Source organism: Ovis canadensis, chromosome 15 (genome assembly GCF_042477335.2).
Source record: "Ovis canadensis isolate MfBH-ARS-UI-01 breed Bighorn chromosome 15, ARS-UI_OviCan_v2, whole genome shotgun sequence".
NCBI classification, from domain to species: Eukaryota; Metazoa; Chordata; class Mammalia; order Artiodactyla; family Bovidae; genus Ovis; species Ovis canadensis.
The window spans coordinates 79,224,504-79,243,402 of record NC_091259.1 but is presented as its reverse complement, the minus strand read 5'-3'; the positions used below and the strand labels follow the sequence as shown (position 1 = coordinate 79,243,402).

The following is an 18,899-nucleotide window of genomic DNA, read 5'->3' as shown; positions in this document are numbered from 1 at the left end:
TACTATATTCATTAACTAGCTCTAGTAACTTTCTGGTGGAGTATTAAGGGTTTTCTATGTAGAGGATCATGTTATCTGCAAATAATGAGAGTTTTACTTCTTCTTTTCCAATTTGGATTCCTTTTATTTCTTTTTCTGTTCTGATTGCTGTGGCCAAAACTTCCAGAACTATGCTGAATAGTACCGGTGAAAGTGGGCACCCTTGTCTTGTTCCTGACTTTAGGGGAAATGCGTTCAATTTTTCACCATTGAGGATAATGTTTGCTGTGGGTTTGTCATATATAGCTAAAAATTGGAACGCTTCACGAATTCGCGTGTCATCCTTGTGCAGGGGCCATGCTAATCTTCTCTGTATCGTTCCAATTTTAGTATATGTGCTGCCGAAGCGAGCACAATCTCCCCTCTTTAAAGTCAACTAAATTTGGACTTTAATCACATCTATTAAAATATTTTTATAGTAACAACTGGATTACTGTTTGAGTAAATGGGATGGTAGCCCATCCAAAGAAACACACAAAAAAGCCTGGTGGCTCAGACAGTAAAGAATCTACCTGCAATGCAGGAGATCCAGGTTCAATCCCTGGGTCAGGAAGATCTGCTAGAGAAGGAAATGGCAACCCACTCCAGTTATTCTTGCCCAGAAAATTACATGGACAGAGGAGCCTGGAGGAATAGAGGTCCATGGGGTCACAAAGAGTTGGACATGACTGAGTGACCAACACACACACTCTTTTAGTTAAAATAATAAAATGAAAGGATTGTATTAGCTTCTAGCAATCAAAGATGTCATCCCTGGTGAGGTAAAAGACACCAAGATAACAGAGTATGGGGATCTGCTCCCTCTAGAAGCTGTCATGGAAAAAGTCTCTAGAAGAAGCGCTGGTATGGCTAGCTCACATTGAAATCCCTCCTATAGAACCCCTCTTCCCTCAGCTCCTTCCTTAATACCCTGGCAGTCAGGACACAGACTCTGAGAAGCAAAGCAAACTCACAGTTCCTTACTGTGAGCATTCTTTTCTTAAAAAAATCCATAATATAATTAGTATTTTTATTTATTTTTAAATCTTTTCTTTAACTTTGTATTGGAGTAGAGCTGACTAACAATGTTGTGATAGTTTCAGGTGAACAGCAAAAGGGTTCAGTCATACATATACATGTAGATAATTAGTATTTTTTAATTTTAGATTACTGTTGGGAGAAAGCAATGGCACCCCACTCCAGTACTCTTCCCTGGCAAATCCCGTGGACGGAGGAGCCTGGTAGGCTGCAGTCCATGGGGTTGCTAGGAGTCAGACCCGACTGAGTGACGTCACTTTCACTTTTCACTTTCATGCATTGGAGAAGGAAATGGCAATCCGCTCCAGTGTTCTTGTCGGGAGAATCCCAGGGACGGGGGAGCCTGGTGGGCTGCCATCGACGGGGTCGCTCAGAGTCAGATACGACTGAAGCGACTTAGCAGCAGCAGCAGCAGCAGCAGCAGATTACTGTTGATGGAGCACCAACTATCCCAAGTGTTTGGGGTTAAACCTAATTTGTTATTTCTCCCAATTCAGTTTAGTTCATCATTTCCTCTGTTGGTTGCACCTGGGCTCATTCACATGCTTGCCTTCAGAAAGAGGGTCGGTTGGTCTGGGAGGTTCGAGATGGCTTCACACACGCGTCTCAGAGCCGCTGGCTGGCTGGCTGCTTCGGCACTTTGGTTCTTCTCTACAGCGCCTCTCAACTTGCGGGAGGTAAGAATATGATTCTTTCTGTGATGGCCGAAGGGCGTCAAGGTAGAAGCTGCAAAACTTGATGAAGCCTAGGTTTCAAAATTCACAGTGTCTCTTCTACCACCACCGGTTATTCAAAGCAGGTTCCAAGGGCTACGAAGCTTCAGGAAGTTGAGAAGCAAGTTTCACCTGTTAACTAAAGGAGCTATATACAATCTATGACCATATTTCATTTACCATAGTACTGTAAGACTATTTCATCGAATTTTGCGGTAAGTTTTGAGTCACAGAGGTGGTGTTTACGAATTTATAATAAGGTATAGATTTATAGGTAGAGGGTTACTAATTTAATACAACATAAAAATTAATATAAAAGCCCATTGTGATGGATTATGTGTGTTACAAAGTTCATTTTCCTATAACCTTTGTTTCATGCCTTATTTTACCAGAAAAGCAAGTAAAATAGGGACAAAATAGTTGGTCAAATCAACTTGGAGGTAAAAACCAAAATTATTCAGTGAATATATTATAGGTTTGATTGAGTGTCACTGAGCCGGTTAATGAGTAGAATACAAGTGTATAAACACAATCACTTCCCACATAGACTTTCTAGTCTCTAAGGGAAATAATACACAAATGTATTAAATGACTCAAACTTCCATTTTTAGGTTCATGGTGCCTGGGCATGCTGCTACTAGCATAGTGGCCAGAGGATTAGTCACTAGAATCAGCACCCTTATCAAATCAGAGACAAGATTCAAAGTGTAAAATGGAATCAACAAATTTGAGCAGGATTATATAAGAAGCAGCTGCTGAGGTTTAAACCAAGTGCGGTAAGAACTGGGAAAGTGGATTCACAGGTTCATCACATACAACTAGAAAGCAAATGAAGAAGATCCTTTGGGGTAAAATTCAGATGTTTTGATTATTATTTTTCTTTTTTGATACTTTAGTTTTTTAACTGAAGGATAATTGCTTTACAGAATTTTGTGGTTTTCTAGCAAACATCAAGGATCAGCCATAGGTACACCCATGTCCTTCCATGCCGAACCTCCCTCCTATGTCCCTCCACATCCCACCCTTCTAGACGGTCACAGAGCCCCTGTTTGACTTCCCTGAATCACACGTTTGTTTGGCAAATTCTCAGTGGCTCTTTTACGTATGGCATTGTAAGTTTCCCTGTTACCCTCTCCATACATCTCACCCTCTCCCTCCTTGCCTCCCCCCATGCCCATCAGTCTGTTCTCCATGTTTGTTTCTCCATTGCTGCCCTGAAAATAAAATCAGCAGCACCATCTTTCTAGATTCCACATGTATGTCTCAGTATACGATATTTTGTTTCTCTTTCTGACTTACTTCACTCTGTATACAAGGCTCTAGGTTCATCCACCTCATTAGAACTGATTCAAATGCATTTCTTTTTATGGCTGAGTAGTATTCCATTATATGTATGTGTGTACCACAGCTTCTTTATCCATTCATCTGTCGACAGACATCTAGGTTGTCTCCGTGTTCTGGATATTGTAAATAATGCTGCGATGAATATTGGGGTACATGTGTCTTTTTCAATTTCAATTTCCTCAGGGTTTATGCCTAGTAGTGGGATTACAGGGTCATATGATGGTTTCATTCCTGCTTTTTTAAGGGATCTCCATACTGTCCTCCATAGTGGCTGTGTCATTTTACACTCCCACCAGCAATGCAAGAAAGTTCCCTTTTCTCCACACCCTCTCCAGCATTTATTGTTTGTAGAATTTTTGATGATGGCCATTCTGACTGGTGTGAGGTGGTATCTCGCTGTAGTTTTGATTTGCATTTCTCTAATAATGAGTGATGTTGAGCATCTTTCCACGTGTTGGTTAGCCATCTGTATGTTTGTATGTCTTCTTTGGACAAATGTCTGTTTAGGTCTTTTTCCCGCTTTTTGATTGGGCTGTTTCTTTTTCTGGTATTGAATTGTATGAGCTGCTTGCATATTTTGGAAATTATTTTCTTTGTCAACTGTTTCTTTTGCTAGTATTTTCTTCCATCCTGAGGGCTGTCTATTCACCTTGTTTGTAGTTTCCTTTGCTGTGCAAAAAATTTTAAGTTGAATTAGGTCCCACTTGTTTATTTTTGTTTTTATTCCCATTATTTTAGGAGGTGGGTCATGAAAGATCTTGGTTTGATTAGTGTCATCAAGAGTCCTGACTATGTTTTCCTCTAAGAGTTTTATAGTTTCTGATCTTACACTTAGGTCTTCAATACATTTTGAGTTTATCTTTGTGTATGGCATTAGGAAGTGTTCTAATCTCATTATTTTGCCTGTAGCTGACCAGTTCTTTATTGACTATGCCAAAGCCTTTGACTGTGTGGATCACAATAAACTGGAAAATTCTGAAAGAGATGGGAATACCAGACCACCTCACCTGCCTCTTGAGAAATCTGTATGCAGGCCAGGAAGCAACAGTTAGAACTGGACATGGAACAACAGACTGGTTCCAAATAGGATAAGGAGTATGTCAAGGCTGTATATTGTCACCCTGCTTATTTAATTTATATGCAGAGTACATCATGAGAAACGCTGGACTGGAAGAAACACAAGCTGGAATGAAGATTGCCGGGAGAAATATTAATAACCTCAGATATGCAGATGACACTACCCTTATGGCAGAAAGTGAAGAGGAACTAAAAAGCCTCTTGATGAAAGTGAAAGAGGAGAGTGAAAAAGTTGGCTTAAAGCTCAACATTCAGAAAACAAAGATCATGGCACCTGGTTTCATCACTTCATGGGAAATAGATGGGGAAACAGTGGAAACAGTGTCAGACTTTATTTTTTGGGGCTCCAAAACCACTGCAGATGGTGACTGTAGCCATGAAATTAAAAGACGCTTACTCCTTGGGAGAAAAGTTATGACCAACCTAGATAGTATATTCAAGAGCAGAGACATTACTTTGCCGACTAAGATCCATCTAGTCAAGGCTATGGTTTTTCCTGTGGTCATGTATGGATGTGAGAGTTGGACTGTGAAGAAGGCTGAGCACCAAAGAATTGATGCGTTTGAACTGTGGTGTTGGAGAAGACTCTTGAGAGTCCCTTGGACTGCAAGGAGATCCAACCAGTCCACTCTGAAGGAGATCAACCCTGGGATTCCTTTGGAAGGAATGATGCTAAAGCTGAAGCTCCAGTACTTTGGACACCTCATGCAAGGAGTTGACTCATTGGAAAAGACTCTGATGCTGGGAGGGATTGGGGGCAGGAGGAGAAGGGGACAACCAAGGATGAGATGGCTGGATGGCATCACTGACTCGATGGACGTGAGTCAGAGTGAACTCCGGGAGATGGTGATGGACAGGGAGGCCTGGCATGCTGCAATTCATGGGGTCACAAAGAGTCGGACATGACTGAGCTACTGAACTGAACTGAACTGAACTTATTGAAAAAGCTATCTTTGCCCCATTTTATATTCTTGCCTCCTTTGTCAAAAATAAGGTACCATAGAGACCTATGGGTATAGGTCTCTGGGCTCTCTGTCTTGTTCCATTGATCTATAGTTCTGTTTTCTGCCGGTACCATACTGTCTTGATGACTTTAGCTTTGTAGAATAGTCTGAAGTCAGAAAGGTTGATTTCTTAAGCTCCTTTCTTCTTTCTCAAAACTGTCTTGTTCCTGATCTTAGAAGGAAAGCTTTCAGTTTTTAGCCATTGAGAATAATGTTTGCTGTAAGCTTATCATATATGGCCTTTACTATGTTGCGGTAGGTTCCTTCTAAGCCCATTTTTTGAAAGTTTTTTTATCATTTATGAGTGCTGACTATTGTCAAAGGCTTTTTCTGCATCTATTGGGATGATCGTGTGGTTTTTATCTTTCATGTTAATATGGTGCATCACACTGATTTGCATATACTGAAGAATCCTTGCATCCCCGGAATCAATCTGACTTGATTATGTTGTATGAGCTCTTTAATGTGTTGTTGAATTTTGTTTGCTAGATTTTTTTTTTTTTGAGGATTTTAGCATCTATGTTCATAGGTGATATTGGCCTGTAATTTTCTTTTTTGTGTGTTGTCTTTGCCTGGTTTTGGTATCAGGGTAATTGTGGCCTTGTAGAATGAGTTTGGAAGTACTTCTTCCTCTACATTTTTGGGAGGAGTTTCAGAAAAATAGGCATTAGCTCTTCTCTAAATGTTTGATAGCCTTCCCCTGTGAAGCCATATGGCCCTAGAATTTTGTGTTTCTTGGGAGGTTTTTTTTTTTATCACAGTTTCTATTTCAGTGTTTGTAATTTTCTTGTTCATAATTTCTATTCAGTCATGGGGGGTTTTAACTTTTCTAAGAATCTGTCCGTTTTCTCTAGGTTGCCCATTTTACTAGCATATAGTTGCTCCTAATATTCTCTTATGATCCTTTGTATTTCTGTGTTGTCTGTTGCAACCTCTTCTTTTTCATTTCTGATTTTGTTGATTTGATTTTTCTCCTTTTTTTTTAAATTTCTGATGAGTCTGGCTAGTGGTGTGTCAATTTTGTTATATTCTCAAAAAACCAGCTTTTATGTTTATTAATCTTTGCTATAGTTTCCTTTATTTCCTTTTCATTTATTTCTGTTCTGATCTTTATGATTTCTTTCCTGCTGCTGACTTTGGGTTTTTTGTTTGTTTGTTCTTTTTCCAGCTGCTTTTAAGTTAGGTTGTTTATTTGATGCTTTCATTGTTTCTTGAGGTAGAATTGTATTCCTATATACTTCCCTCTTAGAACTGCTTTTGCTGAATCCCATAAGTTTGGGGTCATTGTGTTTTCATTGGCATTTGTTTCTAGGAATCTTTTGATTTCCCTACTCTTTTATTTAGTAACCTCTTCATTATTTAGTAATGTATTGTTTAATCCCCAAGAGTTTTTGTTTTTGCAGTTTTTTTTTTCCTGTAGTTGGTATCTAGTCTCATAGTGTTGTGATCAGAGAAGATACTTGATATGATTTCAATTTTCTTAAATTTACTGAGGCTTGATTTGTGGCCCATGATGTGGTCTATCCTGGAGAATGTTCCATGTGCACTTGAGAAGAAAGTATATTCTTCTACATTTGGATGGAAAGTCCTGAAGATATTAATTGTGTCCATTTGGTCTAATGTTTCATTTAAAGTTTGTGTTTCCTTATTCTCTGTTTTGATGATCTGTCCATTGGTGTGAGTGGGGTGTCAGGGTCCCCGACTATTATTGTGTTACTGCTGATTTCCCCTCTTATGGCTGTTAGTGTTTCCCTTTTGTATTGAGGTGCTCCTACGTTGGGTGCATAAATATTTACAATTGTTGTGTTTTCTTTTTGGATTGACCTCAATCATTATGTAGTGTCCTTCTTTGTCTCTTATAATATTCTTTATTTTACAGTCTATTTTGTCTGAAATAAGGATTGCCACTCCAGCTTTCTTTTGGTTTCCTTTCACATGGAATATCTTTCTCCATCCTTTCACTTTCAGTCTGTATGTGTCTCTAGGTTTGAAGTAGGTCTCTTGTGGGCAGCATATATATGGGTCTTGACTTTGTATCCCTTCAATCAGTCTGTATCTTTTGGTTGGTGCTAATCTGTTTACATTTAAGGTGATTATTGATATACATGTTCCTGTTGTCATTTTCTTAGTTGTTTCGCGTTTGTTTTTGTAGGTCTTCCTTTCTCTCGTGCTTCCAGCCTATGTGAGTCACGTTAGTGTTTGTTGTAAGGCTATAACTTTTGCTTGTCTGTAAAGCTTTTGATTTCTCCATCAATTTTGAATGCGATCTTTGCCAGGTGTAGTAATCTTGGTTATAGATATGTTTTTTCTTTCAGTACTTTAACTATATCCTGTTATTCCCTTCTGGCCTGCAGAGTGTCTACTGAAAGGTCCATTGCTAATCATATGGGTTTTGCATTGTATGTTACTTGCTGCTTTTCCCTTACTACTTTTAACATCATTGTGCTTAATCTTTGTTAGCTTGATTAATGTTTCTCAATGTGTTTCTCCTTGGGTTTATCCTATAAGGGACTCTCTGTGCTTGTTGGACTTGATTGACTATTTCCTTTCCCACGTTGCAGAGGTTTTTAACTATAATTGCTTCAAAAACTTTCTCAGCGGTTTTTTTTTTCTTTCTTCCTCTGGAGTCCCTATAACTTAAATGTTGGTGCACTTAATATTGTCCCAAAGGTCTCTGAAGCTATAGTCAATTCTTTTCATTCTTTTCCCCTTATTCTGCTCTTCAGCAGTTATTTTTGCCATTCTATCTTCCAGCTCACTTATCGATTCTTCTCCCTCAGTTATTCTCCTATTGGTCCCTTCTAGTGTTCTTGCCTGGGGAATCCCAGGGATGGGGGAGCTTGGTGGGCTGCTGTCTATGGGCTCACACAGAGTTGGACACGACTGACATGACTTAGCAGCAGCAGCAGCAGAGTATTTTTAATTTCAGTAATTTTATTATTCATCTCGGTGTACTTATTCTTTATTTATTCTATGTCCTTGCTGATTGTATTAACTTGTTAGATATTTCTTGCATTTTTCTCCGTTCTATTTTCAAGAGTTCAGAGCATTTTTACTTCTGAATTCTCTCTCAGGTAGATCACTTATTTCTTCTTCATTTATTTGGTCTTGTGAAATTCTACCTTGTTCTTACATTTGTGCTTTATTTCTCTGTCTTTTAATTTTTCTTTTTTTCTAAGTGGCTCCACTTGAGGTCTCCTTTTTCCAGGCTTTAGGGTTGTTTTCCTTCTTACTTTTGGTTTTTGCTTTTGGAGGGAAAGGTTGGTTGAGTTGTTTATGTTGTCTTATTGTTAGGGGTGACTTGTGCCTATGTTATCAATGTTAAAGTGTGAGGAGATCAAGCAGATCAAGCAGGTTCAGTTTAGTTCAGTTGCCCAGTCGTGTCTAAACTGTGTGACCCCATGAACTGCAGCACGCCAGAACTCCCTGTCCACCACCAACTCCTGGAATTTACCCAAACTCATGTCCATTGAATTGATGATGTCATCCGACCATCTCTTCTGTCGTCCTTTTCTCCTCCTGCCCTCAGTCTTTCCCAGCATGAGGGTTTTCTCAAATGAGTCAACTCTTCGCATGAGGTGGCCAAAGTATTGAGTTTCAGCTTCAACATCAGTCATTCCAATGAACACTCAGGACTGATCTCCTTTAGGATGGACTGGTTGGGCTCTCCTCGCAGTCCAAGGGACTCTCAAGAGTCTTCTCCAACAGCACAGTTCAAAAGCATCAGTTCTTCAGTGCTCAGCTTTCTTTATAGTCCAACTCTCACATCCATACATGACTCCTGGGAAAACCATAGCCTTGACTAGATGGACCTTTGTTGGCAAAGTAATGTCTTTGCTTTTTAATATGCTGTCTAGGTTGGTCATAACTTTCCTTCCAAGGAGTAAACATCTTTTAATTTCATGGCTGCAGTCACCATCTGCAGTGATTTTGGAGCCCCCCAAAATAAAGTCTGACACTGTTTCCACTGTTTCCTCATCTATTTCTGATGAAGTGATGGGACCAGATGCCATGATCTAGGTTTTCTGAATGTTGAGCCTTAAACCAACTCTTTCACTCTCCTCTTTCACTTTCATCAAGAGGCTCTTCAGTTCTTCATTTTCTGCCATAAGGGTGGTGTCATCTGCATATCTGAGGTTATTGATATTTCTCCTGGCGATCTTGATTCCAGCTTGTGCTTCTTCCAGCCCAGTGTGTCTCATGATGTACTCTGCATATGTGTTAAATAAATAGGGTGACAATATACAGCCTTGACATACTCCTTTTCCTATTTGGAACCAGTCTATTTCCTATTTGGAACCTATTTGGAACTTGTTTGGAACCAGTTGTTCCATGTTCAGTACTAACTGTTGTTTCCTGACCAAACCCATATAGGTTTCTCAAGAGGCAGATAAGGTGTTCTGGTATCCCCATCTCTTTCAGAATTTTCCACAGTTTGTTGTGATCCACACAGTCAAAGGCTTTGAGCACAGACAAAAAGCAGAAGTAGATGTTTTTCTGGAACTCTCTTGCTTTTTCAATGATCCAGTGGATGTTGGTAATTTGATCTCCGGTTCCTCTGCCTTTTCTAAAACCAGCTTGAACATCAGGGAGTTCACAGTTCACATATTGCTGAAGCCTGTCTTGGAGAATTTTGAGCATTACTTTCCTAGCATGTGAGATGAGTACAATCGTGTGGTCATTTGAGCATTCTTTGGCATTGCCGTTCTTTGAGATTGGTATAGAAACTGATCTTTTCCAGTCTTGTGCCCACTGCTGAGTTTTCCAAATTTGCTGGCATATTGAGTGCAGCACTTTCACAGCATCATCTTTCAGGATTTGAAAGAGCTCCGCTGGAATTCCATCACCTCCACTGGCTTTGTTCGTAGAGATGCTTTCTAAGACCCACTTGACTTCACATTCCAGGATGTCTGGCTCTAGGTGAGTGATCACACCACTGTGATTAGTTGGTTCATGAAGATTTTTTTTTGTACAGTTCTTCTGTATATTCTTGCCACTTCTTAATATCTTCTGTTTCTGTTAGGTCTATACCATTTCTGTCCTTTATTTAGCCCATCTTTGCATGAAATGTTCCCTTGGTTTCTCTAATTTTCTTGAAGAGATCTCTAGTCTTTCCCATTCTGTTGTTTTCCTCTATTTCTTTGCATTGATCACTGAGGAAGGCTTTCTTATCTCTCCTTACTATTCTTTGGAACTCTGCATTCAAATGGGTATATCTTTCCTCTTCTCCTTTGCTTTTCATTCATCTTCTTTTCACAGCTATTTGTATGGCCTCCTCAGATAGCCATTGTGCTTTTTTGCATTTCTTTTTCTTGGAGATAGTCTTGCTTGCTGTCTCCTGTACAATGTCATGAACCTCTGTATATAGTTCATCAGATACTCTATCACATCTGGTCCCTTAAATCTATTTCTCACTTCCACTGTAAAATCATAAGGGATTTGATTTAGGCCATACCTGAGTGGTCTAGTGGTTTTTCCCACTTTCTTCAATTTAAGTCTGAATTTGGCAATAAGGAGTTTATGATCTGAGCCACGGTTAACTCCCAGTCTTGTTTTTGTTGACTGTATAGAGCTTCCCCATCTTTGGCTGCAAAGAATATAATCAGTCTGATTTTGGTGTTGACCATCTGGTGATATCCATGTGTAGAGTCTTCTCTTGTGTTGTTGGAAGAGGGTGTTTGCTGTGACCAGTGTGTTCTCTTGGCAAAACCCTATTAGCCTCTCAAGCAGGTAATTATAGAAATAATGGGATATATACACATACTTCCATACACACAGTTATAACCAAAGTATTCTAAAGAAAAGAGTACAGGAGATTGATGTCATGAACAAGGGAAACGAAAAGTGATATGAACCAATTAAAAGCAGAGCCAGCTAATTTTCAATCTGGAAAACTGAGCATAAACTTAGTGCAAACTGGACATATAGCAAAAGTTCCACAATTTAGCTAACTTGGTGAAAAAAGAAAAAGTTAAGGAAAAAGGGAGATGAAAGAGAAGAAGGGAGGGGAAAAAAGAAAAGGGGGTGGATAAGAGGACAAAAAAAAGAGAACAAGAAGAAAAAATAGAAAAGCAAAGATTTAGACATCTGCAAAAAAAGATTTCTATATATTCAGAAATAGCTATATCCAGTAAAGAACTATAAGAAAAGCATTTGCATGTATCACAAAAAGAAAATCAGAAAAATCAACAACAAAAAAGAGTGAAAAAGGAAAAAAATCTTAAAATGAATTTTTTTTTTTAACAAGAAAAAGAGGAAAACTCCACAGTACTGCAAAAGGCCAATTTGAAGGTAGAAATACATAGGGGGAATAAACAGTGTGATTTATAAGAGAAAAATAAAAAGTTCTAACGGTCATAGTGCTTCTTGGTTGTGGAGTCTGCCCCCGTGGATGGGGTTGGGTCAGTGTCCTGTGAATTTTTCCTGGTTGGGGGAACTTGTGCCTGATGAAGCCCTATCTCGTCTCTCTGAAGAGCAGTGCAGTGTCCAGTAGGAAGTTTTGGAGCGTCTATGGCTTCAGTATGCCTTTGGGCAGTCCTTCTGGCCTGGCAGTGTTCAGTTCAGTCTCTCAGTCGAGTCCGACTCTTTGCGACCCCATGAATCGTAGCACGCCAGGCCTCCCTGTCTATCACCAGCTCCCGGAGTTCACTCAGACTCACGTCCATCAAGTCGGTGATGCCATCCAGCCATCTCATCCTCTGTCATCCCCTTCTCCTCCTGCCCCCCATCCCTCCCAGCATCAGAGTCTTTTCCAATGAGTCAAGTCTTCGCATGAGGTGGCCAAAGTATTGGAGTTTCAGCTTTAGCATCATTCCTTCCAAAGAACACCCAGGACTGATTTCCTTTAGAATGGACTGGTTGGATCTCCTTGCAGTCCAAGGGACTCTCAAGAGTCTTCTCCAACACCACAATCCAAAAGCATCAATTTTTCGGTGCTCAGCTTTCTTCACAGTCCAACTCTCACATCCATACATACTCTCACATCCATATATGACCACTGGAAAAACCATAGCCTTGACTAGACGGACCTTTGTTGGCAGTGTTAGACACGTCTATTTTCACAGTAACTTCAAAGTGGCTGTCTCAACATATCTGCACTGCTGCCCACCCCCTACTTGTCCCTGGAATCACTGCCGGTGCTTCTGTTCCCCAGTCCTGCCCTGCTCTTCTAGCTGAAGCTTGCTAGGTGGGGGCTTCTGTAGATCTTTTCTCTGCTCCCCAACTGGGCCCTCTGCATCAGAGACTCCTGTGGGCTTCCCGCAGCCCCCTGAGCCTGGCCCTATGTCGCAGAGCTAGGGTGCACTTGTCTCAGCTCCCGGGCCCGCCCCTTGTGTCTCAGGGCTTGTGTGCCCTTGTTTCAGAGGTCCACGCACTCTGTCGTGGCGCCTGTGTATTCTTTCGGCTCCCTAGGCCGCTCTCTGAGCCAGGAGGGTTACGTGCATGACAGCCCTCTGTGCCCCAGGGCTTCTGTGGGCTTCTCTCTCAGTTCCCCGAGCCCACTGTCTGATTGGGGCTACAGTCTTTGAACTGAGAAGAGCAGCTTTCTCTCTTTTCTGCCAAGTCTCTGTTTTGCCTGGTTTTCCAAGACTCTGCAGCTCCCCCGTGGGTCTGCCTGCGAGGGCGCTTTCCTGTGCATGGGAACTCCTGCTGTTTTAGACCTCCCTCCCTCCCTTGGGGCACAAGCTCTGTCCAGAGCTTCTCTGTCTTGTCCCTTTTTTTTTTTAATAGTTTTTTATTTTTTAAATTTTAAAATCTTTAATTCTTACATGCGTTCCCAAACATGAACCCCCCTCCCACCGCCCTCCCCCATAACATCTCTCTGGGTCATCCCCATGAACCAGCCCCAAGCATGCTGTATCCTGCGTCAGACATAGACTGGCGATTCAATTCTTACATGATAGTATACATGTTAGAGTGCCATTCTCCTAAATCATCCCACCCTCTCCCTCTCCCTCTGAGTCCAAAAGTCCGTTATACATATCTGTGTCTTTTTCCTGTCTTGCATACAGGGTCGTCATTGCCATCTTCCTAAATTCCATATATATGTGTTAGTATACTGTATTGGTGTTTTTCTTTCTGGCTTACTTCACTCTGTATAATCGGCTCCAGTTTCATCCATCTCATCAGAACTGATTCAAATGAATTATTTTTAACGGCTGTCTTGTCCCTTTTTATGTCTCTATCCTTTCTCCTACCTCATTCCAGGCAGCTTAGCCTGCCCCCGCCCTACAGAGGCCTGGGGTCTTCTGTCGTCTAGAGGTTGCTTTGCAGGAGTTGTTCCATGTCTTGTTGAATTTTTGATGTATTTCTGGGAAGGCTGGTGATCCCCACATCTTAGTTCTCTGCCATCTTCTTCCATACAGTGAACATTCTTATCTGAAAGGAACTTTTATATTGATGAAATGTTTGAGCCTTATATCAAGAAAACGTTCATCAGATTTGCTTATTTACAAGTGTATTAAATATAGAGGCAAACCAATAAAATGTAGGATGATAAGATTGTCATAAAGCTTCTAATTTGTTACAGATATAGCAATGATAATAATAATATACCTGAATGGATCTTGAACTATTTTTCCCCATATGTCACTAATATAGCTTAACCCTGTCAGTTTTTCATTATTATTCAAATCATATTCAGTGGCAGGGTAAATACCAACTTGGCTTCATAATTCTGCAAGTGTGTATCTTTGATGGAGATTATAAAATTTTACTCACTTACCAATGGCAGTGTTTTCTTTCAGTGTAACCAGTTAAGTTTTCATCCTTACAGCAAAGTCTTAGGGGTCACAGTGGAAACAAACGGTTGCCCTGGTTTGTGGCTGAAATAAATGTTAATCATGGCTGACTTCATTCTGCCCCATGAAATGTGTGCTTTACAGTGACATTCAGAATAGTACAAATTAGCTAAAGGTTGCGTTTTCATTCTCTAGGCTCCGTTTTACAAATTCTGTAAATGAGTCATGCGTGTATTTGGTTTTCTTTAGACACCGCAGATTGCTGTGTCCTGTGGTTTTATGTACGCAAGCTCTCTTGCTGATAAGCGTTTTTGTCCTAAGTGGAAGAGAGAGAGGACAGAAGTGCAGAGGAATGCATTTCTAAAAGCATGCAAAGGAGATCTGTAAGCGAGAATGTTTATGGTGTGGGTTCAGAGTCATTCATTTATGAGCTAACCTAACCTTTATCATATAAAAGACACTGTGTTAAGTACTCTGAGGAATACTCTCACATCTATAAGATATAGCTCATGCTCTAGAAGCTCACTATTTAGTCTCAGGATAAGACAAATAAGGGGCTTCCTAAGTGGCTTACTGGTAAAGAATCTGCCTACCAATGCAGGAGACTCAGTTCAATGCCTGGTCTGATCCCAGGGTCAGGAAGATCCTCTGTAGAAGGAAATGGCAACCCACTCCTGTACTTTTGCCTGGGAAATCCCACAGACAGAGGAGCCTGGCCATCTACAGCCATGGAATCACAAAGAATTGGACACAGCTTAGCAACCAAACAAGACAAGTACAGAGAGCATTACAATCTTATTTAAAACAAGGACAGTCAGAGAAAATACATGCAATGTTTTATGAATGTTCAGTGGGGGCCAAATTGCATCCAAGGGAAAGGAAATATGACTTCATGGAAAGAGTTTCGAATGATCCTGAGGACAGACATACCTAGGCACTACAGAACTAGGAAATAGTCTAGACAAAGGCAAGATTTAGAAAGGCAGAAGATGTGTTTGGGCACAGGAAGTCATCCACGTGGATTCAGAGGAAGATACTGCCAAAACGATATGACTGGACCAAGATTATGTGAGACCTTGGATGCTAGAGCAAAGTGCACATTTATTTCCCAGGAGCGCAGCAGATAATCTCGTGAACAAGTATGATAAAGACAGCTTGCAGAACTCAGTGAAGCTGTGAGCCATGTGCAGGGCCAGCCAAGACAGATGGGTCATAGTGAGGATGGGCTCAATAAAGGACAGAAACCGTAAGGCTCTAACAGAAGCAGAAAAGATTAAGAATAGGTGGGAAGAATACATAGAAGAACTATACAAAAAAGGTCTTAATGACACAAATAGCCATGATGGTGTGGTTGGCTACTCACCCAGAGCCAGACATCCTGGCATGTGCAGTCAAGTGGGCCTCAGGAAGCATTACTGCAAATAAAGGTAGTGGAGGTGATGGAATTCCAGCTGAGCTATTTGAAATCCTAAAGGATGATGATATTAAAGTGCTGCACTCAATATACCAGCAAATTTGGAAAACTTAGCAATGACCACAGGACTGGAAAAGGTCAGTTTTCACTCCAATCCCAAAGAAGGGTGATGCCAAAGAATGTTCAAACTATTGCACAATTGCACTCATCTCACACGCTAGTAAAGTAATGCTCAAAATTCCCTAAGCCAGGCTTCAGCAATACATGAACTGTGAACTTCCAGATGTTCAAGCTGGATTTAGAAAGGCAGAGGAACCAGAGATCAAATTACCAACATCTGTTGGATCATCAAGAAAGCACGAGAATTCCAGAAAAACATCTGCTTCTGCTTTTTGGCTGTACCCAAAGCCTTTGACTGTGTGGATCACAACAAACTGTGGAAAATTCTTCAAGAGATAGGAATACCAGACAACTTTACCTGCCTCCTGAGAAATCTGTGTGCAGGTTGAGAAGCAACAGTTAGAACTGGACATGGAAAAATTGACTGGTTCAAAATTTAGAAAAGAGTATGACGAGACTATATATTGCCAGGCTGCTTATTTAACTTATATGCAGACTATATCATGTGGAATGCCATGCTGGATAAAATACAAGCTACAATCAAGATTGCCAGGAGAAGTATCAGCAACCTCAGATATGCAGATGATACCATTCATGGCAGAAAGTGAAGAGGAACTAAACAGACCCTTGACGAGGGTGAAAGAGGAGAGTGAAAAGCTGGCTTAAAACTCAGCATTCAAAAAAATGAAGATCATGGTGTCCGGTCTCATCACTTCATGGCAAATGGAAGAGGAAAACATAGAAGCAGTGACAGATTTTAGTTTCCTGGACTCCAGAATCACTACAGATATTGATAGCAGCCATGAAACTAAAAGACAGTTGCTCTTGGAAGGAGAGCTATGAAAATCTAGAAAGCATGTTAAGAAGCAGAGACATCACCTTGCTGACAAAGGTCGGAAGAGTCAGAGCTATGGTTTTTCCACTAGTCATGTACAGATGTGAGAGTTGGACCATAAAGAAGGCTGAGCACTGAAGAATTCACGTTTTCAAGTTGTGGGACTGGAGAAGACTCTCGAGAGTCCTTTGGACTGCAAAGAGATTGAACTAGTTAATCCTAAAGGATACCAACCCTGAATATTCATTGGAAGAGCTGATAGTGAAGCTGAAATTCCAATACTTCAGCCACCTAGATGAGACGAGCTAGCTGAGTCACTGGAAAAGACCCTGATGCTGAGAAAGATCGAAGGCACAAAGAGAAGGGTGTGGCAGAGGATGAAATTGCTAGATAGCTTCAAGGATGCAGTATCCATACATGAGCAAACTCTGGGTGATAGTGTAGGACAGGGAAGCCTGGTGTGCTGCAGTCCATGGGATCCCAGGGAGAAGTGCATGACTTAGTGACTGAACAACAATGAATGATAAAGACTTTAAGGCTGAAACATATCCAGGCAGGCACTTGCCTTTCACACACCACTTAGTATCCTCAGAGGATGGTCCATGGACCTCTGCTGGTCCTAATCAGGATGCTACTGGCTCACACTGAGAAGAATACCAAAAATGAAATTAAACATTTAGGAATTTCTCAGAACAATTTGCCATTGTCATCAAAGTATATAATTTAATACTTTCCAACCCATATGGGTTGGAAAAGAATTGGTTCTTTACCACCGATAACCTGAGGGCACCTTAGTGCCTCCCCCATACGGTGCTTAGCCTGTAGATATCAAAATTTTGCAGCCAAAGTCTGAGTTTCTGTTGTTCCCCTCATCTCACAGGACATTTTCCTTAGTTGCATTCTGATATCAACATTTTGATATTGCTCCTTAATGTTGACCTGTTTGAAGGGAGTAATATTAGATCATAGAAATTAACCCCAGGTGATCTAGACCACAGGTTTGCAAACTTGGCCCATGAGCAAACCCAGCTCTCTGCCAATATTGTACATGAAATTTTATTTCAACACAGCCATACTCATTTGTCTCCATTTCATCCATGGCTGATTTTCTGCTACCGTAGCAGAGTTGAGTACGTGCCACAAACACTTCGGGGTTTTCAAATCCTAAAATATTTACTGGCTGGCCTGTTGCACTAAAAGTTTGTATGGAAAGTGATTGGGTCTTGAAATGGAGATTACTTAACAGGTACCCACAATTCTTATTTTCCTGAAAGACTAGCCAGGAAGAAATCTGGGGCAAAGCTGGGATTCAGGAAGCCATCGAGAAGGAAGAAGGCTCCACATATGTTCACACATACTTTGGGCAGGTATGAAAGGAAGTTTGGAGCGTATTCTGCATTAAATAATCCCTTACATACCTTTTTTTTTTTTTCTTTAGCACACATAAGGATGTAAGTTAATGAAATTTGATGGAACAGATGTCATCCCTGTTAGTGATTTTAAAAGATATCAGGTTTGTATCCTACAGATGATAGCACCCACATAAGTGCACAGAAATTAAAGTTATATCACTTAAAAATTTCTTTTAAAAGGTATTTTATTTTCTCCTTGGTCTTCTAAAATGCATCATCACAATCAAAACAAGATTTTGGCCTGAAAGTCATAGGTTCATGAATTGGCATATCTGGAATAACAGAAAAAGATGTTAAGTAAAACCATGTTATATAAAACTATGCTTCCTTTTCTCACTACATTTTTGGGTCATGTTTATCATTGTGGAGCACATCTCTGCCACGTAATCTGCTACACTCTACCTATTTTCACACTCAGCTATAGTCTCAGACACAGGATAGATAATTCAGGTATGAAAAAGAAAAAAAAAAAAGGAGAACTATTTGGTGGTGTAAAATCCTCTATAGAACAAAGAAGGCCATGTTGCACGATTGTAAAATAAACTTATGTGGTAGGTCATATTACCTCCACTTCACCAGTAAAGAAACTGAAATTTAGAGAAGTTACAGAACTTGTCAATGTCATATAGGTAGTAAATGAAGGAAACTGTATTTCCATCTAAGGATGTCTTCCTGCTCTCCTACCTAGAGTTTGATAAAACTAAATACCATTTTAGAATACAAATTTAAGTGGAAGAAAAGGAAAATGAGTGAGATTGGGATCCATAGAGGTAAAAAACATCTTCAGTTCAATATAGACAAGATCAGGTGGGAAAAGAATGCAAGTAAGCTGATTATATAGATGTGAAAAAAAAAAAAGGCAGGAATGAAAAAGAATGATGTTGTGGAGATACAAGGGTTAGAGGCATATTGAATATATTTTGAATAATAAAACAGCTTCCAAATTTTCAAGTGTCTGCCTACATATATATTTATGAATGCATATTATCAACAATGAAATGAAACATCTGCAACCCACACCTACAAGAATGCAAAGGGTTGTAAATAGTCCCCTGGCTCACTAGGATATGCTGGAATTCAGGAACAAATTCATGTATCAATGTTTTGATGCTCATAAATCAGCCACAGGTGAATCATGTTTGCAAATAACTAATAACTTGGGAACGTATATTTATTGCGCCAGAAC

The 18,899-nt window shown here is 40.3% G+C and overlaps 1 non-coding gene across 1 annotated transcript; it reads right to left on the bottom strand.

The window, feature by feature from the left end:
- Positions 1 to 286: 286 nt before the first annotated feature.
- LOC138421411 (U6 spliceosomal RNA) lies at positions 287 to 393 on the bottom strand. Its single transcript, XR_011249492.1, has one exon. It is a non-coding gene; the product is annotated as a U6 spliceosomal RNA (small nuclear RNA).
- Between the last annotated feature and the right edge of the window lie 18,506 nt (positions 394 to 18,899).